This window comes from Pelodiscus sinensis, chromosome 1 (genome assembly GCF_049634645.1).
Source record: "Pelodiscus sinensis isolate JC-2024 chromosome 1, ASM4963464v1, whole genome shotgun sequence".
Taxonomy (NCBI): Eukaryota; Metazoa; Chordata; order Testudines; family Trionychidae; genus Pelodiscus; species Pelodiscus sinensis.
Window position 1 is genome coordinate 294,018,106 of NC_134711.1, and position 22,649 is coordinate 294,040,754.

Below are 22,649 nucleotides of genomic sequence, written 5' to 3' on the forward strand. Positions count from 1 at the left end.
TCTTAAGACATCAGCAGTGTTAGAATATGCATGGTTGGAGGAAAAAACAAAACCAACCCCTGTGTTTCTCAATGGGTCAGCTAACGCACAATGAAACCCCTACATTTCATGTAGGATTTTCTAGGTCTGCTTCAAGAACAGAAGGGAAATAGTGTACATATATTTCATGAAAGGAAGGCTCGAGTTTTTGTTTTATAAGGAAGTGTAGTGATTTTCTCACTTTCTTTGTAGTGGCCTTATTCATGGGCATATGCTAGGCAGGGGAAGGCTCTTCCTTCCCAAACAGCCAGCTTGGTACTGCCCACTCTACCTCCAGAACTCCTGCTGTAGGTGTTCTGGGGGCAGAGTGTTGTTGCCCCCAGTGCCAGCCTTCCCCATGTTCTGGGGGCGGGAAGGCTGGAGCCGCATGCTCTCTTCCAATGCTCCAGGGCTAGGGAGGCAGGGGATGCATATCCTCCTCTCTCCCCATACCCCAGGATACCCACAGATATAAAGTAGACATCTGCAAATTTACAGGATTCTAGATACAAAATTTGTATCTGCAACCACATCCACAAAAATGAAATGTGGATAGTCACATCCGCAGACGTGGATACCTATGGATATAAAGCAGATATCCACAGATTTGCAGGATTCTACTAATGCCCAAACCTATACTAGTGAATTAAGGCTGTAGTGAGCACTTCTGCTTCTTCCTTCTGCTCATTTCTGACAGTAATGGCTAATGGGTATTGTCCTCCTTTCCATTAAATGAAAACAACAAGGAGTCCGGTGGCACCTTACAGACTGACAATTTTATTACGGCATAAGCTTTCATGAGTTATGACATATTTCATCAGATGCATAAAGTGAAAGAAAAGACATAGAAGGGATACAGAGATGGGAGTGTTTCATGAGAACGGATTTAATCCGGGCCAGGGAAATGGTGACTCACCCCCTTTTCCATGGTCAGTTGCTATTCTGAGCTGTGGTTTTCTTTGCTATCAGTTTCGCGGGAAAAGAGACCATTTCATATGAAGTATACCACACCCACTTTCTATTAAAATAGCCACGGGGCAAGGAGCCATGGCAGTTACCCAGCAGGAGGGCAGCTGGCTAGCTACCGCGGGGAGAGAAACGATTCCAAGCGAGGCGCAGAGGTTGCTGTTGCTCATCCAAAGAAAGAAGCCGCTGCTAGAATGTTACACCTGGACAAGGTGAGCTGTTGCTCCAAGTGGGCATGGTGGTTGGCTCCCCTCTAGATTGGTAAAGAACGAATCCATAACATGACCGAGGGCAAATATTGTAGAGTTTGAACCTGCTGCACCCGACGGTGGTTTGTTTGTTTTCCGGGGGTAGAGAAACGATTATTCGCTGGTTGTTTTCACTGCGCAGTGCAAGGCTTTGTAAGTTACAGGGAGTTCTTTGGGGACAGCCACTGCCCTGTCCTTTAGTTTCTAACCCGGTCCCTGGCACCTGTGAGCGCACAAGCGCGCAAAGTGTAAGAACGCTGCGTTTCGGGGGTTCCCGCCTGACCTCCGCAAGAGAGGTCTGGGAGAGACACCTGGACCCAGCCGAGAGACTTTTGAAAAGAAAGGCAAAGGCTACGCCTAACCGAGGGGGAAGCTCTCTAGCGGGGGGGCGGCTGGGGCTACCAAGGACCCCCTGCACTCTGCGTTGCCTTGGATCAGAGCCCGTGCAGCGCACTTTTTGCCTATACACCCGCAGAAAGCAGCTTTTACTCTTCGGTGAGGATTTCAGTGTTAAGCCCTGGACGATCCTGCAGGCGGCGCTGTGAGGCACATACCGTGCCCCCACCCCCCGATCCCCCCCCCCCCTCTAAAAGTCCCTAGATGAAGCAGCTCCGCACACAGCAAGGAGGGGAAGGCAGAAAGTAATGCTCGCGCGGGAAAGCTGACGGAGCAAACCAGCGCGCAAGCGAATCCAAGGGGCGCTCTCCCACAAGAGGGATCTCTTCTGTGGCAGAGGTGCGCAGCGGATCCCCCGGGCAGGAAAGCACCCACTGAGGCTTATGCGTGTGCTTTCCCCTCTCGTGCCCATGCCTCGCAGCTTCTCCTCCAGCAGGAAACCTTTCCCGGGAAGGGACTGTGACTTTCTGCGCTCGGCATGGGATTCCCAGGCAGAGTAATGAGACGCCACAGTAACCAGGGAGGGAGGAATTTGCCGCTCATCTGTTGCACTCCAGCGAAGCTCCAGGCGAGGTCTGCGTGGGTGGAAGTGATGAAGACCACCTGAACTGGCCCAGGGTGGCTGAACGATGAGGAGAATACAATAGAAATGGGGAAAAGTGGATGAGCTGGGCGATTGCAAACAAATACCCCCCCCCCCACACACACACACACCCTAAATGGCTTTAATTTACAATTGGGATTGAAATGCGCCCTGACGAGCGGAAGGAAAAACGCTGGCTAGCAACGCGTGCCTGTAAACCAAGTAAGTTCTGACCCCTTTGGGAATTTTTTTCTTCTTGACGCTTTGGTGTTGCGTTGTTCCTTCTAAGAGACGCCCCCAGTTGCTGGCCTGGGCTAACTTTTGCCCACATGAAAGCGCGCAGTGATGGCTGGGGGTGCTGTGCCCGCTTGCACCTCGCGTTTTAGCCCCCCTCCCCTTACATAATAAACGTGCTTGTTGTTGTTGTGTTTTATCGCAATCAGTTTCATTGTTGACATTGTAGAAAGTGCCTTCGGTCTGGTTTACTGCAGGTGAAGTCTGACACCTGCAGGTCAACTGAGTATATGAAAACACCGAAGAGAAATAATTTTGTATGGACGACTAGCTGGCTCAGAAGTAGCTAGTAGACAACAGATTTTGGTGGGTGCAATGCTCCTAACGTAAGCCAATGGATGGTGCAGAAGGCTCATTTTTTGAGACTGGGCTTTCACGAAGGCGAGTGAAGCTGTTCAACTGGGCAGAAGACTGATTCTATAATAAGGTATATATTATCATGAGCTTTCGTGGGCAAACCCCACAAAAATTCTTGATACTATATATAATATCTATATAACTTGTTAGTTTCTAACCCTTACAAGGTGCTACAGGACTACAAGTTGTTATTTTTTTAAGTTACAGACTAACACAGCTACCCCTCTGAGTCTATTGTAAGGGTTAGCATGCATGTGTCTTTAAAATACATCTGTGACAGTGACTGACAGCTATTCAGGTGAGGGGTTATCTGTATCAGTAAATACTTTTTCCCCTTCTCATTTTAGGCTTTGAATTTCACACACCTACCTTATTAATTATGTGGCTACAGAGGTGTATAAGACCACATTTTCAGGGGGAAAAATAGGGATACATCCATTTCCCACATTATTTCATGGGTTGCCAACTTTGTAACTGTTAACAATCAACCTCCCCAAAGGCAGCAGTATAGCCATGGACATTTTTTTTCTTTTTTAGGAATTCTGAACTTTCTGAAATTATGATGTAATAAAACTGCAGTACTTGAGTAACAGTGAATTTTTATGGAGGAAAGGATGAATGATCAGTGTGCTAATAATAATTTACCATCTAAAATAATGGAGATATCCTATTTTATCAGGACATAATTTCCAAGGTGCACCTCTGCATACTGGTTTTTTTAAATCTTGCCATCAACTTGCTATCGGAAAGAGTTTCTTATTTAAAATAGTGGTTCTTTCCCCCAATCTCTTTTTGAAGCTTTCACACATCAGTTATCTTTTATATCCTGTCACTGTGAAGTTAACACAGTTAACAATTCTGAAAATCAAAGTTGATGGGGAACAGCTACAAAACCAGTGCAGCAAATTTCATGTACATCTTATACATTTTTTTAGCCCTAAAGTGTGTGTGTTAGGGGGTATTTAATTTCTTTCCATTAACCATTACTATGACAGTATCTTGCAAAATATAATCCTGCAAAACATAAAAGAGAACCCCTAGAGTAAAGAGGAAGTCTGAGGTTGATGGCAAATGAACATGATGAAAATGATCCTGAAAATAACTTGCATGGTAAATAAATTGATTGAAGGAATTTGCCTATGCATTGAATTTACATTTTCAAGCTCCTGAATATGTTGGCTATTTTACAGTAGTCCTCATCCCCTTGAAAAGAAGCATAGAACATTAAACAAACACTGTCAAAAATACATATACTAAGTAGGAATTGAATTGAAAAATCCACTGCAATTGGCAAGACCTGCAGCTTTGTTGTTGTATTATTATATTTTACAAAGCAGTGTCACTAACATTCTTTTGTTTTACTGGAATCAGTTGAGTGAGTCCCTGTTAGCATGGCAACAGAAATTTATATTTATCCAAAGGTGCCTCATAAAAGAAGTAATGCCGATTCTTCCTGAACTAAAATGCCTTCTAGTTATAAGTAAATAGAGACTTTACTCCAAAATGCTTTATGGTTAGTTTGCACGTCTAAAAAATTACAAGAAGAGAGACCATAAAACAGAATTCAGACAATATTATCAGAGAAGGATGATATCAACATTTGGTTGTATTATGATAAATTCATCCATGTAAACTCTGTATAATACTACCATTAATGGTGTACATGCTTTAAGTGACCAAGGCCAGGTGATATTTACCCGAGAGTTCTGAAAGCTCTCAGTTGTGAAATTGCTGCACTACAAACCATGATATGTAACCTATTAATTAAATCAACTTCTATACCAGATGACTGGAAAAGAGCTAATGTGGTGCCAATTTTTTAAAAACCCTCCAAAGGATGATATGGCAATTACAAGCTGGTAAGATTAACTTTAATACTGGAGAAATTGATTGAAACCATAGAAAAGAACAGAATTATCAGACATGTAGATGAACACAATTTGTGGGAAAAGAAGTGGTGAGGAATGTTTTTTTACAAAGGGAAATCATGCCTCCTCAATCTACTAGAATTCTGTGAGGGGGTCCATAAGCATGCAGACAAGGGGGATCCAGTGGATGTAATATACTTAGGTTTTCAAAAACCCTTTCATAAGGTCCCTCACCAAAGACTCTTAAGCAAAGTAAGCTGTCATGGGATAAGAGGGAAGATAGATTGATAACTAGTTAAAAGATAGGAAACAAAAGGTAGGAATAAATGCTCAGTTTTTGGAATGGAGAGTGGTAACTAGTGGTCGCCATCAGGGATATCTACTGGGACCAGTCCTATTCAACATACATATTTATCAATTATATGGAAAAAGGAGGTAAACAGTGAGGTGAAAAAGTTTGCAGGTGACACAACTATTCAAGATAGTTTTTTCAGTCAGCTGTGAACTTAACTTACAATGGGATCTCACAAAAACAGGTGATTGGGAAACAAATGAAATTCAATGTTGATAAATGCAAAGCTACGTGCATTGGAAAACATTGTCCCAACTATACATATAAATTATAGGGTCAAAATTGGCTGGTACCACTTAGGAAAAAATCTTAGCATCACAGAACACTAGAACTAGAAGTGACCTTGAGAGGTCATTGAGTCCAGTCCCCTGCCCTCACGACAGGACCCAGTATTATCTAGACCATCCCAGAGAGATGTCTATCTAACCTGCTCTTAAATATGTCCAGAAATGGAAATTCTACAACCTCCTTAGGCAAATTATTCCAGTGTTCAACCACCCTGACAGTTAGGAAGTTTTTCCTAATTCCAACCTAAACCTCCCTTGCTGCAGTTTAAGCCCATTGCTTCTTGTCCTATCTTCGGAGGCTGAAGAGATCCATTTTTCTCTCTCCTCTTTATAACACCCTTTTAGATACCTGAAAACCACTATTATATCCCCTCTCAGTCTTCTCCTTTCCAAACTAAAGCCCAATTCTTTCAGTCTTCCTTCGTAGGTCATGTTCTCTAGACCTTTAATTCTTGTTGCTCTTCTCTGGACCTTCTCCAAATCTTTCTTGAAATGTGGTGCCCAGAAGTGTAGTCATTATGGATTGTTCTCTGAAAACATCCACTCAATATGTAGCAGCAGTCAAAAAAGTAAACAGAATGTTGGGAATCATTAAGAAAGGGATAGAGAATAAAGCAGAAAACATCATACTATGTGTCTATAAGTTCATGATACTCCCACATCTTGAACACTGAGTGCAGATGTGGTCACCCAATCTCAAAAAAAGATATATTGGATTGTAAAAGGTTCAGAAAATGCCAACAAAAATGAGTAGGGGTATGGAACAACTTCCTTATGGGGAGAAATTAATAAGACTTGTAATTTCAGGCTTAGAAAAGAGATGACTAAGAGGAGATATGACAGAGGTCTGTAAAAAAATCATGATGGGTGTGGAGTAAGCAAATAAGAAAATAATATTTACTCCTCATAACACAAAAACTTGGGGTTATCAAATGAAATGCGTAGGCAGCAAGTTTAAAACAATCAAAAGGAAGTGTTTCTTCACACAACACAGAGTCAAACTGTGGAACTCTTTCAGTATAGGCTACGTCTATACTGCGCTCTCTTGAGCAAGAACATATGCAAATGAGGCAAATGAATATTGCTGCACTTTATTTGCATAATTAATGAGCTGCCATTTTTGCTCAAGGGGCTTTTGCACAAAAAGGAGCTGTCTACATGGCAAAAACCTCCTCTTGTGCAAGAGCTGTTCTGCCTGGAAAAAAAAGCGGCAGAATAGCTCTTGCGCAAGAGGATTTTTTGCACAAAATGGTATATCATTAAGTATGCAAATGAGGCATGGTGATATTCACCACTTTGCCTCATTTGCATATGTTCTTGCATAAGAGAGTGCAGTATGGACATAGCCAAAGGGTGTTGTGAGGCCAAGAGTATAAGTGGGTCCCAAAAGAGCTAGATAAGTTAATAGAGAATAGGTCCATCAATGACTATTAGCCAGGATGGGCAGGAGTGTTGTTCCTTGCCGCTTTTTGCCAGAATCTAGGAATGTGAGGGGATGGATCACTTGATGTTTATCCATTTTGTTCATTCCCTCTAAAACACCTGGCGTTGGCCACTGTTGGATGACAGGATAGTGGCTAGGTGGACCATTGTTACCCACTATTGCTGCTCTTACATTCTGATGTAGGTCCTACATCCAAACACAAAAAGAAAGAAAATCTATTAGAGCAAGCTTTATCAGGTACTTGAAAACTCTAGGGCTGCATCTAGATTGGCATGATTTTCCGGAAATGATTTTCCGGAAATACTTTTAACGGAAAAGTTTTCCATTAAAAGAATTTTCAGAACAGAGCTTCTAGATTGGCATGGATGCTTTTCTGCAAAAGCACTTTTTGCGGAAAAGCGTCCGTGCCAATCTAGATGCGCTTTTCCGCAAAAAAGCCCCGATTGCCATTTTCACGATCTGGGCTTTTTTGCGGAAAACAAATCTGTGCTGTCTACACTGGCACTTTTGCGCAAAAGCTTTGCGCAAAAGGGACTTTTGCCTGAACAGGAGCAGAATAGTATTTTCGCAAGAAGCACTGATTTCTTACAGTAGGAAGTCAGGGTATGTCTACACTACCCCGCTAGTTCGAACTAGCGGGGTAATGTAGGCATACCGCACTTGCAAACGAAGCCCGGGATTTGAATTTCCCGGGCTTCATTTGCATAAGCGGGGAGCCGCCATTTTTAAAACCCCGCTGGTTCGAACCCCGTGCAGCGCAGCTACACGGGGCACGAACTAGGTAGTTTGAACTAGGCTGCCTAGTTCGAACTACCGTTACTCCTCATTTCACAAACTACCTAGTTCGTGCCCCGTGTAGCTGTGCTGCACGGGGTTCGAACCAGCGGGGTTTTAAAAATGGCGGCTCCCCGCTTATGCAAATGAAGCCCGGGAAATTCAAATCCCGGGCTTCATTTGCAAGTGCGGTATGCCTACATTACCCCGCTAGTTCGAACTAGCGGGGTAGTGTAGACATACCCTCAGTGCTTTTGTGGAAATTCAAGTGGCCAGTGTAGACAGCTGGCTAGTTTTTCTGGAAAAGTGGCTGATTTTTCAGAAAAAATGGCCAGTCTACACACAGCCTAGTATTAAAGGCTATTTCACTTCCTAGAGAGATTCCTTTCTGGAAAGAATGGACCTGAACAGTTTAACAACTTTGCTCACCCAATATATTCAGATTTCATATAATATAGCACTAGCCGCTACAGCAGCTAGTTTTCTGTCAAGAAAAAAGCTGAATATCTCAGTAATAGGTGCAATGGAAATATTCAAAGAGGATGGATAACTTTTAGGATCTGATCCTATAGAGGTAACTGAGGCAAAAGGAAAGATTAGACCCTAGATATCATTGCCAAAATAATGTAAGGGCGTTATTCCTCATCCATGGGAGACATTGGCAAAATGTCTCATGGTTGTAGGATGGGGCCATAAAACAGATTCATTGCTCTATCTTTCCCTCATATCTTTTCTCTCTGTTCAGACCGTCAAGCAGAGACACTATCTCAAAGGCAATCAAATATACAAATGAATGTCTCTTAAATTCAGCTCTACTCTCCTTCTAATGATGAAGATTTCATTTCTTCTAGTAGCAGATCCCCCTTTTGAGAAGACTACCCATGAAGAAAGCATTTAGTCCCTCGGTACCTTTTCCTACTTAAGGCCCAAGGCTGCCAGGACCACACACCCAACCTGACAGGCTTGTGACAACTGTGTTAAATATGCCAGGGCATATGTTGCTTGCTAACACACACGATCAGTGAGCAACAGCATTCCCTTTTTAATGAAGGTTACTTTGCACTAGACCGCTAAGGTAAACCCCTCAAGTACTTGTTCAAGGTGACTTGTAGAAGAAGCTATGTGACATAGAGAACTAAAGTGCTAGTCTCTCTCTTCCAAAGAGATCTGTTGAAATTCTAATTGAAGTGATAAGTAGAAAGTGAGTTTGTCTTGTCTAACACCTGGGGAACTTTGTCCCTATCCCAAAAATACTATACAATTTGGTAACCTGTTTTCAGGCGATGCACAGGACTGGTGTAGCTGAAGTGCTGTAGGTCAGGATTGGAGTGTACTGGCAAAACAACAGGCAATTCTTGCAGAGCCACGCCTGACTAGATAGGCTTTGCTATTATCCCCTCACCTCCTAAGGGCTATGTTCCCTTTTCAGATGTTAATTAAAAAAACTGATTTGCATTGAATCTGAAAAGACAACATAGAAGCAGCTGGAAAAGGCTTAATTATTGCATATTTTGAGACCAAAGAAACAGGAATACAGGGGGAAAGGCATTCACAGCAATTTTTCTACTCAGACAAGGCACATAATGGCTTTATTTATTGTCACACATGCTATCATCTCTGTTCTTCTATGTGAATTCAGATCCAAGCTATGTTGGTTTATAATATGACTGATGAAACAGTTGTAAAATTTTTTAACTTACTAAAAGCAAGGTGATTTAGAGTTCAGATTAAAATTTGCTTTAAATTCACCTTCTTGTGGTCCTCAGTATGTGGTGTTAAAAATCAACCTATTGTTTTTTTAAAAAGCCCTACTCTCATTGAGGCAGAGGAAAAAAACAGAATTCTTTCCTTCCCTCTGATCTGAGTGATTAAACATAGCTTTTAAATATCCTCAAAATCTACATGCCAGGCTCTAACTGCTTGTTGAGATGTGATATTAGTGAATAATTTCTTGTTTTAATACATTCTACATAATACAACTCTAAAGTGTAACCACACATAAAGGGCTAATAAATTAACTTTTTTTTGTATCAAAGAAATGGACATCCAGGGAGAAATCTTTTCTAGGGATATTAAATGTTTGATTTAATGCCATTTGAAACGGGCAAAGTAAGAAAGCGTAGAAACAGGAGTTAAATGCTTTGCACAGCAAGGTTTACAAGGTAATGAAAGATTGTCAGTATGCAGCATAGAAAAAATGTAGCTAGCAGATAGAGCATTTTCATCCCTGTAGATCTGGGCCATTTCACAGCTTAAAATTCCCAAAGTGCTGCTTCTATTTTTTAAATGCATTTCCTAGTGCAAAAAGTATGCTAAAAATATCACAGATTAAGTGCATGTAAATTTAGATTTCTCTATGTATCCAAATTATTTTGAATGTGGATTTTAGAAAAAGAGCATCTTAAAATTTGCTGGGTTTAATTTTTCTTGTATCAATTTTTCAAATGTTCAAGAACCATCCAAAGCTCATCTCTACATCCGTGGGAGTGCAGAAGTGTTAGGTTAATAGATTCCTAGATTCCAAGGCAAGACCTTTTGTGATCATCTAGTTTGTCTGATAGTCTGTATAACACAGGCCAGAGAACTTCCCCAAAATAATTCCTAGAGCCAGGCAGGCTATATTTGTCTGAAAGTCTCCCTGTGTTTATGGTATACAGGACTATGTGCGTGAATACTATGATAATGAATCAGAAACTTATAAGTGTGATTTTTTTTTTTAATTACAATTTTCTGGGTTAAAGTCTATGAGGCCTCAGCACTCCATTCTGTTTAACTGAATCTAGCCTTGTGATAATCTCCTGTTATGGGTCAGTACCTACACTAACTGTTGTTTTAGGGTACGTCTACACTATGGAGGAAGGTAAAAGCTGCTGTCGTCAATCTTCCAGGGTTCAAATTAGTGGTCTAGTTAAGACTGCTAATTCAAAGAAAGAGGGGCATTCTGGTCAATTCCGGCAACCCTGCTTTCACGAGACATAAGGGAAGTTGAAGGAAGAGTGTTCTTTCGACTTCCTGCTGTGTAGACAGCGCCTAAACCCGAGTTAAGCTATTTCCACTTAAGCTACACAATTAATGTAGCTGAAGTTGTGTATCTTAATTCGACTTTGTCCTATAGTGTAGACATACCCTTAGGGTACATCTACACAGCAGCATTATTTCAGAATAACTGACGTTATTCCGAAATAACAAAGAGCACATCTATACTACAAGCCTTTATTTCGGAATAATGTTGAGCTGGAGGACTTCTTACTCCAACTCATGTATCTCTCATTTTATAAGGAGTAAGGGAAGTCAAAGGAAGAGTGTTCTTCCTTCGACTTCCTGCTGTGTAGGCATTGCCTAAAACTGAGTTAAGCTATTTCAACTTAAGCTACACAATTGATGTAGTTGAAGTTGCATAGCTTAATTCGACTTTAGCCCTGCTGTATAGACATACCTTTAGGGTTCAGTGGTAGCTTCTTCTCCATCCCAAGATATCACTTCTGTGGTTCCCCAGAAGGCTTAATTTCTTTGGCCTTTGCTCTTTCATCTTCACCCTTTCCCTTTCTGCCATTTACTATTTGCCTTTACACTCATCTTTACTTCAGTGACAGCCAAGAAATCCCTGGATACTTAAGTGACTCCTTTTCTCAACCTAACTTTGGTCAAGTAAGCTTGTAGCTTTGACTTCAACAGTCAGCCAAATAAACTCACATGGCAAAGTGGATGAGTGAACAGGAGAAGTGCTGCCAAAATCAACCCTAGCTCCAGATCTCCTGTTTACATCCACTAAGTGACACTGATTCTAGCCATGTAAAACCAATGTATCCAAGTTGTATGTGTGTGGAGGCAGAGCAGCTGGGGAGATGGAATCTACCATTAATACAGCTTAGGGCTAGGGCACAGACCTGCAGGGCATCCCTTCCATTCCCTTCCCAACCTTTGAGAGCTGCAGTTCCAGCCTAAGGGAATTTGACCCATTTGTCTCACCACGTCTAGCAAACAGAGGGTTCTGTTCCATGGAGCAAAGTCACAAACATAGTCTGGGCTTAGGTAGCCCTGACTAGCCAACTCCTATGGCTACGCACCCTGTTGCTTGCTCTCAAACCCGCTGCAGGTCACAGAGACTGAAAAGAGGGCACAGATTTGTTTGGCTCTCAGTTTCTTCAAATTTGCCTATGATGGGTGTTTACCCCACACTAGCCACGGGGGTGATGAGGCTGAGAAGGGGCCAATTGATCAGAAAAGCCACAGCTGAGAGGAAATAGGTATCCTGTAAATCCTGAATGATGATGGAACCCAGCTGAGAAGAAACAGGAATGGCGAGCATAAAGCTAGGAATCTGGCAGTAGCAGGAGGCTACAGTGAGAGCTTTGGACATTAGAGAAGAAAGGAAGGAAATACTGGGGCAGAATATGTATGAAAAGTCTGAGAGAAATGGCAACAAGGTTTAGATGGTGCAGAAGGGTGCTGCTGATTAGAGGGTCCCAGAGATGGAACAAGGGGTAGTAGGTGGGCACAGGTTCCCCTACCAGCCACTAGGTTACTGCCACAGCCTTGGTAGTGAGGAAGAAGACCGCCATTTTTCGAGGAATAGACTTTGATAACGAGCTGGCTAGGGCCACCCATGAAGACAGAGCAATGTGGATCACAGAGAGAGAGAGAAGGGGGTGAAGCATGATGCCCAAGCGAGTGACAGAAGCGGGTTTTGGCTCTGGAAGGAACTCCTCCTCAGATCAGCCAGAAGGCAGTACCCTGGCGGCGACAGTGTCCATCGTCCACATACAACTTATATAAAAACCTAGCATGCTCCAAGTATCAATTTTAATAAATAAAATCTCTGCCACTGAATCCGAATGAATAGGATATTAATTTCATCTGCTCCCATTCCTAGAGAATGGCTCAGGAGAACACATAGCGATGCTACTATGCCCAGAATACTTGGGTTCTGTCAGACCACAGAATCAGTGGTGAATTCCACACTGAAAGGCCCTTCACTGAAATCTAAAGATTAAAATCTGGCAGCTATGAACTCAAGCACATTAAACATTTCTTTCTTCATGGCAAAACATTTGGACAGCGAGAGAGGGGAGGGCTTTAGGTATTCTGGACCCTAGCCAGGTAGGGTTTCATTAATGAGGCCAAGAGTTTGAACTGGAACCAGAAGTGAAAAAAACCCCAACACGAGAGAAGTGATATGTGTCCTCTTTGACCTATCAATACCTTTGGGCAGATACATTCCCACATTCTGTATCTCATGTAGATTTCAAGTGATCTTCAGCCATCACCTTTTATATGGCAGACTGTTGTTGTCTACTATGAAAATGAATAAGACATGGGTATCAACAGCAAGATTTGCATTGAAAAGAAATATTCACTATTATCTAACCCAGTGCAGATTTTAAAAAAAAACCTCTTTACTCTATCAACTGGGAAGGAATCCAAGAACTACATACATTTCCAGTTCTCTGTTGGAGATCCACTGTTGGTAGGTTAACAGGCACCACCTATGCAACCCATTTCTCTGAGCTTCATGCCTTGAAAGCAAACAGCTTTATGCAGAGTGGCAGGGAACACCTCACAATAGCAGCTGTGCCATGTGTGGATGACTGTAGAGGCACATTTGTCCAATTTGATGTGTATCTTATACAAACAGGTAGAAATTGTGGCCAATGGACCTTCAAAGTCTATCTCATGCATGGCACAGACCCAGCTGTATGTTGACCAATCTGGTTCATGCTCCAGGACAGTAGTATGATGCGTTTTTCTGCAGTGCAATATGAGAAGTTGACCTGGGCACCACTTTACCATTCTACTGCATGACTTACGGATAAGGCATTCCCCTGCGAAAGGAGATAGGACATTGCTGAGAGTGGAATCTGCACATGATATGCTGGAAACTCTGTTTCCACTTAGCCAAACTAAACATACCATAGGAAGTCCAGAATTATTGGGTGATATGTGAATAACACGTGCAACTATCTGTTTTTTTGTGAAGAATTATGAGAGTGGCTTTTGCCTTATCTTTCTTCTATGTTAAACCCATTTCTCTGGGTCAGGACAAGATCTTGAATGTTAATTGTCCTCTTGGAGGGGAAAAATGTAAAGGCATTCTTTACCCAGCACATATTTTATCTTTAGCAGACTAGAAAACTGGTGTTATGTCTAAGAAATGTACTGGACCACACAGAGAGCATGAACATAGTCCTAGAAGATGATAAAATTATCCTATATTGCAATAGACCTCTGGTAACTTGTTCTGAAAACAGAAATACTGTAAATACAGATGCTGTTTGCTAGTAAATATTTTCTTCTTCAAACATTTACTACTAATACTTCTTTTTTTAAAAATGGAAAAGTTGGAGTCCCACTAACATTTTCCATTGGGGTATTGAATTAATAGTAACGGTAATGTGTGCATTTTGGGGCATATTGTGTCTGATTCCAGTATAGAGTTTTTCATCAAAGAATGTCTGTGCTGACAAATCCACAAGCTGTGGGGATGGCTTTCCAGTCCAACTGCTTCCTAGGTAAACAAAACAAAAGGAAAAACTAAGTAGCACTTTAAAGACTAACAAGATGGTTTAATAGGTGATGAGCTTTCGTGGGCCAGACCCACTTCCTCAGATCATATATGGAAGTGGGTCTGGCCCACGAAAGCTCATCACCTATTAAACCATCTTGTTAGTCTTTAAAATGCTACTTAGTTTTTCCTTTTGTTTTAGCAAGATCAGACTAACACGGCTACCTCTCTATTACTAGGCAAACAAAATCAGTGACAGTGTCCTGTCCTCTTCTACAGCATGAGCTTGATCCTCACGCACTGGCATCAAAACTCCATAGACTTCAAATCTGCAGGGTCTTGGCCTTCTACCCCCAGCATTGAGACTACAGAATACCAAGTAAAGGCAAGCACCCTATCACGTGAGTTAAATTCATATGAGGATAGGTTAGTTGAACTAAAATGTGGTAGACTGTGTGTATGTGCGAAATTCACTCCTCCACAAAGTGCAAGAACAAGACTATGCACCGATCTAAGAAAATGTGGGGTTTTTTTTGTTTTTTGTTTTTTCAAGAACCGCTCCTCTCCGCAACACCTTATACTGGAAAGTTTTCAAGTAAACTCAGACGCACTCAAAAGTCTACTTTTTCCCTGGATGCTTTCCTTCTACCATTAGCCAATCAAATATAGTGTGCAGTCTTAATTGGCTCCTGAAATCCTGCCTGTTGGCAAGAAGAGTTGCAAAGTGGTTTGAGCATTTTCCTCCTAAACCTGAGGTTGTGAGTTCAATCCTTGTGGAGGCCATTAGGGCAAAAATTTGTCAGGGATGGTACTTGGTCCTGCTATGAAGACAAGGGACTGGACTTGACCCCCTATACCATGTGTAGTCTGATTCTGTGGAGTGGGAAGGGCAGCATTTAGTCTTTGCAGGAACCCTTGAGCGTGTGTGTGTGTGTGTTTTTTTCCTTTAGCCTACCTCAGTCCACTGAATATTTGGTTAAAAGTATTATTTTTGGGGTTCTCAGGTGGTGATTTCCTTGCTTTAATCTCTAGCCATCTGGAGGTGCTTGTTTGTAATAGATCATTTCCAGGTAAATCTTGTTAAGCTTGAATAACTAACTACTGTGACATCCTCTGTTGGAGAGGAATTAAAATAACTCATTTGCATTTGTTTAGACACAATTTTATTTAAATTAGGAGAGAGAATGTTAGCCTTTCAGTTTGGATAATAATCCTTTAAGACAAGCGGTGCTGTAGTCAGCCACCAATACTGGATTTTAAGTATTATTTATTCTGATACAATCAGCTTTGTTTTAAAATTTCACTTATTTGTATAGAGTGCTTGGATCTGCAAAATATTCTCAGCTGTAAAACTGAAGCTAAAAGCATTCTGCATGGAAGCTTCAAATACCAGCTAAGTATTATAGCAGGATAGTCTGACCTTGTGTAAAATCAGGGCCTACCTTTAGAAAAGAACTGCTAACTTTCCCACCCTTCTAGCAAAAGAAATGTCCATCAAAAAGGCCAAACCACTGGCAAACTTTTATACGTTTTAATTTTAAAGCAATTTTTAGTAGCTGGACTCTACAGTGCTATAAAATAATTAAGGTTTATGGCACTGATGTTGTTGCAGCCATGTTTAACAGATTGGGAAGGAGCCTCCACCTCAGTTTCCCTAAAGTCTCCCAGTGCAAATCAGTGGGAGAGGAAGGAAAAGAATCTATGGTTCCATATTCTAATTTCTGTGCTCTAGCTACTAGTCATGTTTTCTTTTATAAAGGACATGGAGTCCAGCACAGCATAATTGTAATGTCATGTTTTGGTCTTTCCACTTACATAGAAATAATTTCACTTATGGTTGTTTAACTTCATGCTCTTAAGTTGGAACATACTTGTGTATGTATTGCAGTAAGTTATACCAAATACTTAGAGCTTGGAGATTATACGGTATGTTTATTGTGGCAATATCTTCGTGTGTAATTAAACTTCTAATGTGTAACTCTTTCTCTCTGAATTCTCCTGAGGACTATTTTTTTGCTATAGTACTTACAACAAACTTCTTAAGTAAGGACTCAAATCTCACCCGTATCTCAGTTCCATTCAATACATAAGAGAGTTAGGGGAGCTATCAGAAGCTGGTTATATCTCCTTGATTTTGTGCTCGTCTGACCGAGAGCCTCACAGGCTAGATTGGGGCAGGCCATGGCCAGATCTAGCCCATGGGCTCCTCTTGGGGGGAGGAGGAAGTGGGTCTGCATGCTGTCATTCCACCCCCCTCCCTGATTGGGGAAATCATAGAATCATAGGACTGGAAGGGACCTCGAGAGGTCATCGAGTCCAGCCCCCCGCCCTCAAGGCAGGACCAAGCTCTGTCTACACCATCCCTGACAGATGTCTATCTAACCTGTTCTTAAATATCTCCAGAGAGGGAGATTCCACCACCTCCCTTGGCAATTTATTCCAATATTTGACCACCCTGACAGTTAGGAATTTTTTCCTAATGTCCAATCTAAACCTCCCTTGCTGCACTTTAAGCCCATTACTACTTGTCCTGTCCTCAGAAACCAAGAGGAACAAATTTTCTCCTTCCTCCTTGTGACACCCTTTTAAATATTTGAAAACCGCTATCATGTCCCCCCTTAATCTTCTTTTTTCCAAACTAAACAAGCCCAGTTCATGAAGCCTGGCTTCATAGGTCATGTTCTCTAGACCTTTAATCATTCTTGTCGCTCTTCTCTGTACCCTTTCCAATTTCTCCACATCTTTCTTGAAATGTGGCGCCCAGAACTGGACACAGTACTCCAGCTGAGGCCTAACTAGTGCAGAGTAGAGCGGCAGAATGACTTCACGAGTTTTGCTTACAACACACCTGTTGATACAACCTAGAATCATATTTGCTTTTTTTGCAACAGCATTACACTCTTGAGTCATATTCAACTTGTGGTCCACTATGACCCCTAGATCCCTTTCCGCCATGCTCCTTCCTAGACAGTCACTTTCCATCTTGTATGTATGGAACTGATTGTTCCTTCCTAAGTGGAGCACTTTGCATTTCTCTTTATTAAACTTCATCCTGTTTACCTCTGACCATTTCTCTAACTTGCTAAGGTCATTTTGAATTATGTCCCTATCCTCCAAAGAAGTTGCAACCCCACCCAGTTTGGTATCATCTGCAAACTTAATAAGCGTACTCTCTATCCCAATATCTACATCATTGATGAAGACATTGAACAGTACAGGTCCCAAAACAGACCCTTGCGGAACTCCACTTCTTATCCCTTTCCAGCAGGATTTAGCACCGTTAACAACAACTCTCTGACTACGGTTATCCAGCCAATTATGCACCCACCTTATCGTGGCCCTATCTAAGTTATATTTGCCTAGTTTATCAATAAGAATATCATGCGAGACCGTATCAAATGCCTTACTAAAGTCTAGGTATATGACATCCACCGCTTCTCCCTTAACCACAAGGCTCGTTATCCTATCAAAGAAAGCTATCAGATTAGTTTGGCATGACTTGTTCTTCACAAACCCATGCTGGCTATTCCCTATCACTTTATTACCTTCCAAGTGTTTGCATATGATTTCCTTAATTACCTGCTCCATTATCTTCCCTGGGACAGACGTTAAACTGACCGGTCTGTAGTTTCCTGGGTTGTTCTTATTCCCCTTTTTATAGATGGGCACAATATTTGCCCTTTTCCAGTCTTCTGGAATCTCCCCTGTCTTCCATGATTTTTCAAAGATCATAGCTAAAGGTTCAGATACCTCCTCTATCAGCTCCTTGAGTATCCTGGGATGCATTTCATCAGGACCTGGCTACTTGCTGACATCTAACTTTCCTAAGTGATTTTTAACTTGTTCTTTGTGTATCCTATCTTCTAAACGTACCCTCTCTCTGCTTGTATTCACTACGTTAGGCACACCTCCAGACTTCTCGGTGAAGACCGAAACAAAGAAGTCATTGAGCATCTCCGCCATTTCCAAGTTTCCTGTTACTGCTTCTCCCTCCTCACTAAGCAGTGGGCCTACCCTGTCCTTGGTCTTCCTCTTGCTTCTAATGTATTTATAAAAGGTCTTCTTGTTTCCCTTTATGCCTGTAGCTCGTTTGATCTCATTTTGTGCCTTTGCCTTTCTAATCTTGCCCCTGCATTCCCGTGTTGCTTGCCTATATTCATCCTTTGTTATGTGTCCTAGTTTCCATTTTTTATAGGATTCCTTTTTTATTTTGAGATCACGCAAGATCTCCTTGTTAAACCAAGCTGGTTTAAATGGCAGCACAGGGAACCACTTCCCTGGAGGCTTTCCTCCTTGTCTCCACTGCTCCCATTGGCTGCAATTCTGGCCAATGAAAGCAGTGGAGGGCGGTAGAGGGTGGTGTCTGGGAGCAGTGTGGGGCACAGAGCCATGTGTATCCCCAAGGAGCTGCACAGGGAAGCACCCGCTATTGCCCTCATGCACCCCACCTCATGCTCAGTCACCACACCAACAACTGGCTCCTGTACCCTCCCTCCTATCCTGATCCCTCACCCTCAGCTTGCTCCTGCACCCTACCTCCTGCCCAGATCCTGCATCCCCACCCCTCAGCTCCATTCTGCACCCTAGCTTCTGCCCAGAGCCCACACAACCATACTCAGTCCATTAAAGCACCCTCCCTCCCACACACTGAACACCTCTTTTTGGCCCCATCCTAGAGGTTTTTTTTGCGGGTGGGCACAAAATCTACTAGCTATGGGTCCCCAGAAGAGTTAATCTGGCCTGTGAGAAGCCCTGAACATTGGTCCTCCCTCCATGGACTAAAGCCCAAAGGGACTGGGGTGTCTCACTCAGGGGCCACTTCAGTGGGGGGTGGGTTTTTTCTTCTTACTTCTGTTTGGACCCTGACTGTTTTTTCTGTTGGTCATTGGCCCCTGGCCCAAAAAAAGTTTCCTCGCCTTTGATCTGCATAATTCCTTACAGGTGTTTGTCTAACCTGCTCTGAAAAATATCAAACAATAGTGATTCCACAACACCCACAGACAATTTATTCCAGTGCATAAAAACCTGGACAGTTAGGAAGTTTTTCCTGATGTCCAGCCTAAACCTCCCTTGCTGCAATTTAAGCCCATTGCTTCTTGTCCTATCTTCAGAGGTTAAGAAGAACAATTTTTCTCCCTATTTCTTGTGATAACCTTTTATGTAAGTGAAGACTGTTATCATGTCCCCTGTCAGCCTTCTCTTCTCCAGACTAAACAAACTCTTTTTTTTTCAGTCTTGCCTCACAGGTAATGATTATTTCTAGTCCCTTAATCATTTTTGTTTTCCTTTACTGTCCTCTGCTCCTCCACCTCCTCATTCTGTCAAGTCCAAAAATAGTTCATAAGATCATTGGAGTAGTGATATTATCTTCTATTTGTTTTGCAATTTGACTAACCTCAGAAAGGGCTGACAGAATTGCTGGGTCCCTAGGCAAGGTGTGAGGAGGAATGACTCTGTGCTCTCAGAAGGTGGAGCCTCAGGCAGGAAGGGCTGGACTGAAGATTAACCTCCCTTAGCCCTTTCCTGGCACCTGGAGGGGACTCTGGCAGTGATTGAAAGGTCCCAAGCTTCTAGCTGCCACTGCTTCTGTGCAATAGTGACAGTAGTGGCCAGGACCAGGTGTTTTGAATTGTCAGGCTTCAGGGCAGTTGCCCTCTTTGCCCCTTCCCCCACCAACCTGTCCTTGGCCTGAACCCACTTCATCTCCAAAGGTACATCTACACAGCATCCTAAACTGAAAATAAGATACACAATTTGTGTGGTGCAAATTGCATATATTATTTCAGTTGTATTTTGAAATAGCTTATTTCAAAAATTGGTGCATCTACACAGTGCCAAATTTCAAACAAGTGTGCTATTTCAACACATCCCTTAGCCCTCGTGGAATGAGGGTTACGGGGATGCCGATATCGCACACATTATTTCAAAAAATATTTAGAAAAAACAGGATCATTTAGAAGATGCAGGGTAGCTATTTTGGGACACCTCCGGTATCTCAAAATAGCCCCACTATCTAGACATACCCCAAGAATAAGACTGATTCAAGTTATCCTGTGTGTGGGTACAGTGGAGTTGACAGCCTTGTTGGGCCCCAGGGTGAAGTGAGGGAGCTGGCTCCGTGCTTCTGAAAGGGGCAGGGTCTTGGGCAGCAGAGGTGTGGCTGGGGCAGCCATCACTCTGCGATTCCCCCCACCTCACTCTCTTTGCACCCCCGCTCCCCTCAGCCGTCCTCACAGCTTCCCGGGGGATGCTGCAGCAGTGCTCTGGTGGCAATTTAAAGGGCCTGGGGCTCTGGCCACCACCACCGCTACAATAGCAGTGGAGTCCCAATCCTTTTTGAATCACCATGCTCTGGAGCTATTGCCCCTTTTGTCCCCCTCCTCCCCGCCATCCATGGGCCTGTGTAGGCAATGCATTAAGGAGGATGTAAAGAAGGAACCCGTGAGATGGTATATCTGCAAAGCAGCTGTCATGCTCTGGAATATTACAATATTATTAATTTATCATTTCTTTTAGATGAACCTATCAAAAAAATCTTAATTATCCAGAAGCATTGCTGTGGAGTACTGCTTTCCCCCTGGGGTTTATCACCCGGCTTCCATGCTATTCCTTCTTTGTAGGCACTACTGATTAAATGGCAAAGTGGATTGGGATCAAATGAAAAATCAGGACTAAAAATCAAATGCAATTTCCAACATGGCAAAGAAGGGTTTTAAAGCCAAAATAGCAGGCCCCTTCATTTCAAAAGAGCCACATAAATGATTTGTAGAAAAAGCCTGAGACAGCTGTGATTTATATCACCAAATTAGAATAGGGTTGTTCGTGTATTTATCACAGAGAATTCTTACTGACAGCTACAGAATAGACAAACATGTATGGTTTGTTTTGCTTTTATTAACATAGCAGTTTGGTATACATTATTCCAAGAGAGCTAAAAATGGTCAGGTTTATAGTAATCATATTTCATTTGTATTCCTTTGTTCTATTTCTTATTTACTCTGAGCAAATGTAATGTACTTGCTCCTGAAGAAGGGGTACAATTAAATGCTACATTAATCAATAAGCACTTTATTGTAAAGAGCCTTTGAGCAACAAGGAATATGCTACATTTTGCAGTATTTTGTTATAGAAGCCAGATTCAGGGAAGTATTGAAAGTATATGCTTAACTTTAAGCATGTGCTGAAGTCCTGTTGAAGCCAATGGGATGGCAGCACATGGTTGAAGTTAAGTACATGCCTAAATTCGTTCCTGACTACAATCTTTATGCCCTGATTCAGAAAAGCATTTCTAATTTGAGGTGTCAGATTAAATTATTAATTGCGGTGACAGAAAAACAGAATGGTACAACATTACGTACTCTGTTGATAAACCTCCATTCAAGACGGTTTTTTTGTGTATATATATATATATATATATAATATATATATATATATATATATATATAAAGATAATTTTAAAGAAGTCCATTAGTGCATGTTGAGGGGTTTTTTTCAGGTAATCTAAAACTTTTTTTAATTCTTCCCATGTATTAGCATATCTGTTCATACAGATATAGCTCAATGTTTCTTCTTCCTTTAGTGTCTGTAAAAACCTCCCTCTTTTATAATATCTCAATAGTGTTTGTTACCAACTATATTTCACAACTGAAGATGCCATATTCAAAATGCATTCCATAGCTCCTGCACATCAAAGCTCCTTGTATTTGATTTAAAACAAGTTTCTATGTTTCATAATTGATGTTGTTCATTATGATCTGTTCATTTAAAAAAAAATTCCTCCTGAACATGCACTGCAAAATCTTTGGCAGGTCTCCATAAACTATTTGAAAACTATTGCAGCTTTATAGCAATTTGAGCAGCCAGTGATCTTTTACATCTATTACCTTAAAACTATTGGGCAATTTGCATGGTTCTTAACTTTTGTGTTCGAAGATTAGCCCTAGAAATGTACAGTTAGTGCTTGATCCAGCCAGGTGCCAAATTCTCTGACCTTGGTCCCACAAAGCATTTATGTATGTGCTTGACTCGCCACACTGGACTAGTCCAGGTGAAGTCAAAGGACATTAACACACATGTAAATGCATTCCTGAGTTGCGCACTATTCTGCTCAGTTTTGTAAAACTACAGTTATTTAAATTAGGGTTGTGATTTTTTTTTAATCCAAAATTGTTATGCTACTACAACAAGTTGTGCCAGTGGAAAGGTTTATGCTGGTATACTTTATAGCCATATATAAAAGCGAATAAACTATAGCAGTATGAGGCACCTTTAAACCAATATAACTGTCCTCACTAAAGGGTTGTATTGTTTTGATTATAAGTATTCCAATATAAACTTAAAAAAACAACAAATAGTCTGGTAGCACTTTAAAGACTAACAAAACATGTAGATGGTATTATGAGCTTTTGTGGGCACAGCCCACTTCTTCAGATGACTGGAGTGTTGGATGTTCAGGACCAAAATAGGGCAAAGGGGAAGGGGGTCAGAAGGAAAAATGGGAGGGGGGACAAGAAGAGGCAGCGGGTAAAAAATATCCAGGGAAAAAAGTACCCAGATATGA

General features: G+C 41.8%; 1 protein-coding gene across 3 annotated transcripts in view; it reads left to right on the forward strand.

Moving 5' to 3' along the window:
* Nucleotides 1-1,101: 1,101 nt before the first annotated feature.
* The window catches only part of TRPC4 (transient receptor potential cation channel subfamily C member 4), a 235,662-nt gene continuing 214,114 nt past the window's right edge, over nt 1,102-22,649 (forward strand). Inside the window, exons 1-2 of one of the 3 annotated variants that reach the window (XM_075919124.1) lie at nt 1,827-2,433; nt 14,329-14,490. The gene's annotated coding sequence lies outside the window, so the exon portion shown is untranslated. Of the gene's footprint in view, nt 1,197-1,826; nt 2,434-14,328; nt 14,491-22,649 lie in introns of those variants that run through there. The other 2 variants (XM_075919125.1, XM_006124925.4) reach the window with 2 other exon arrangements.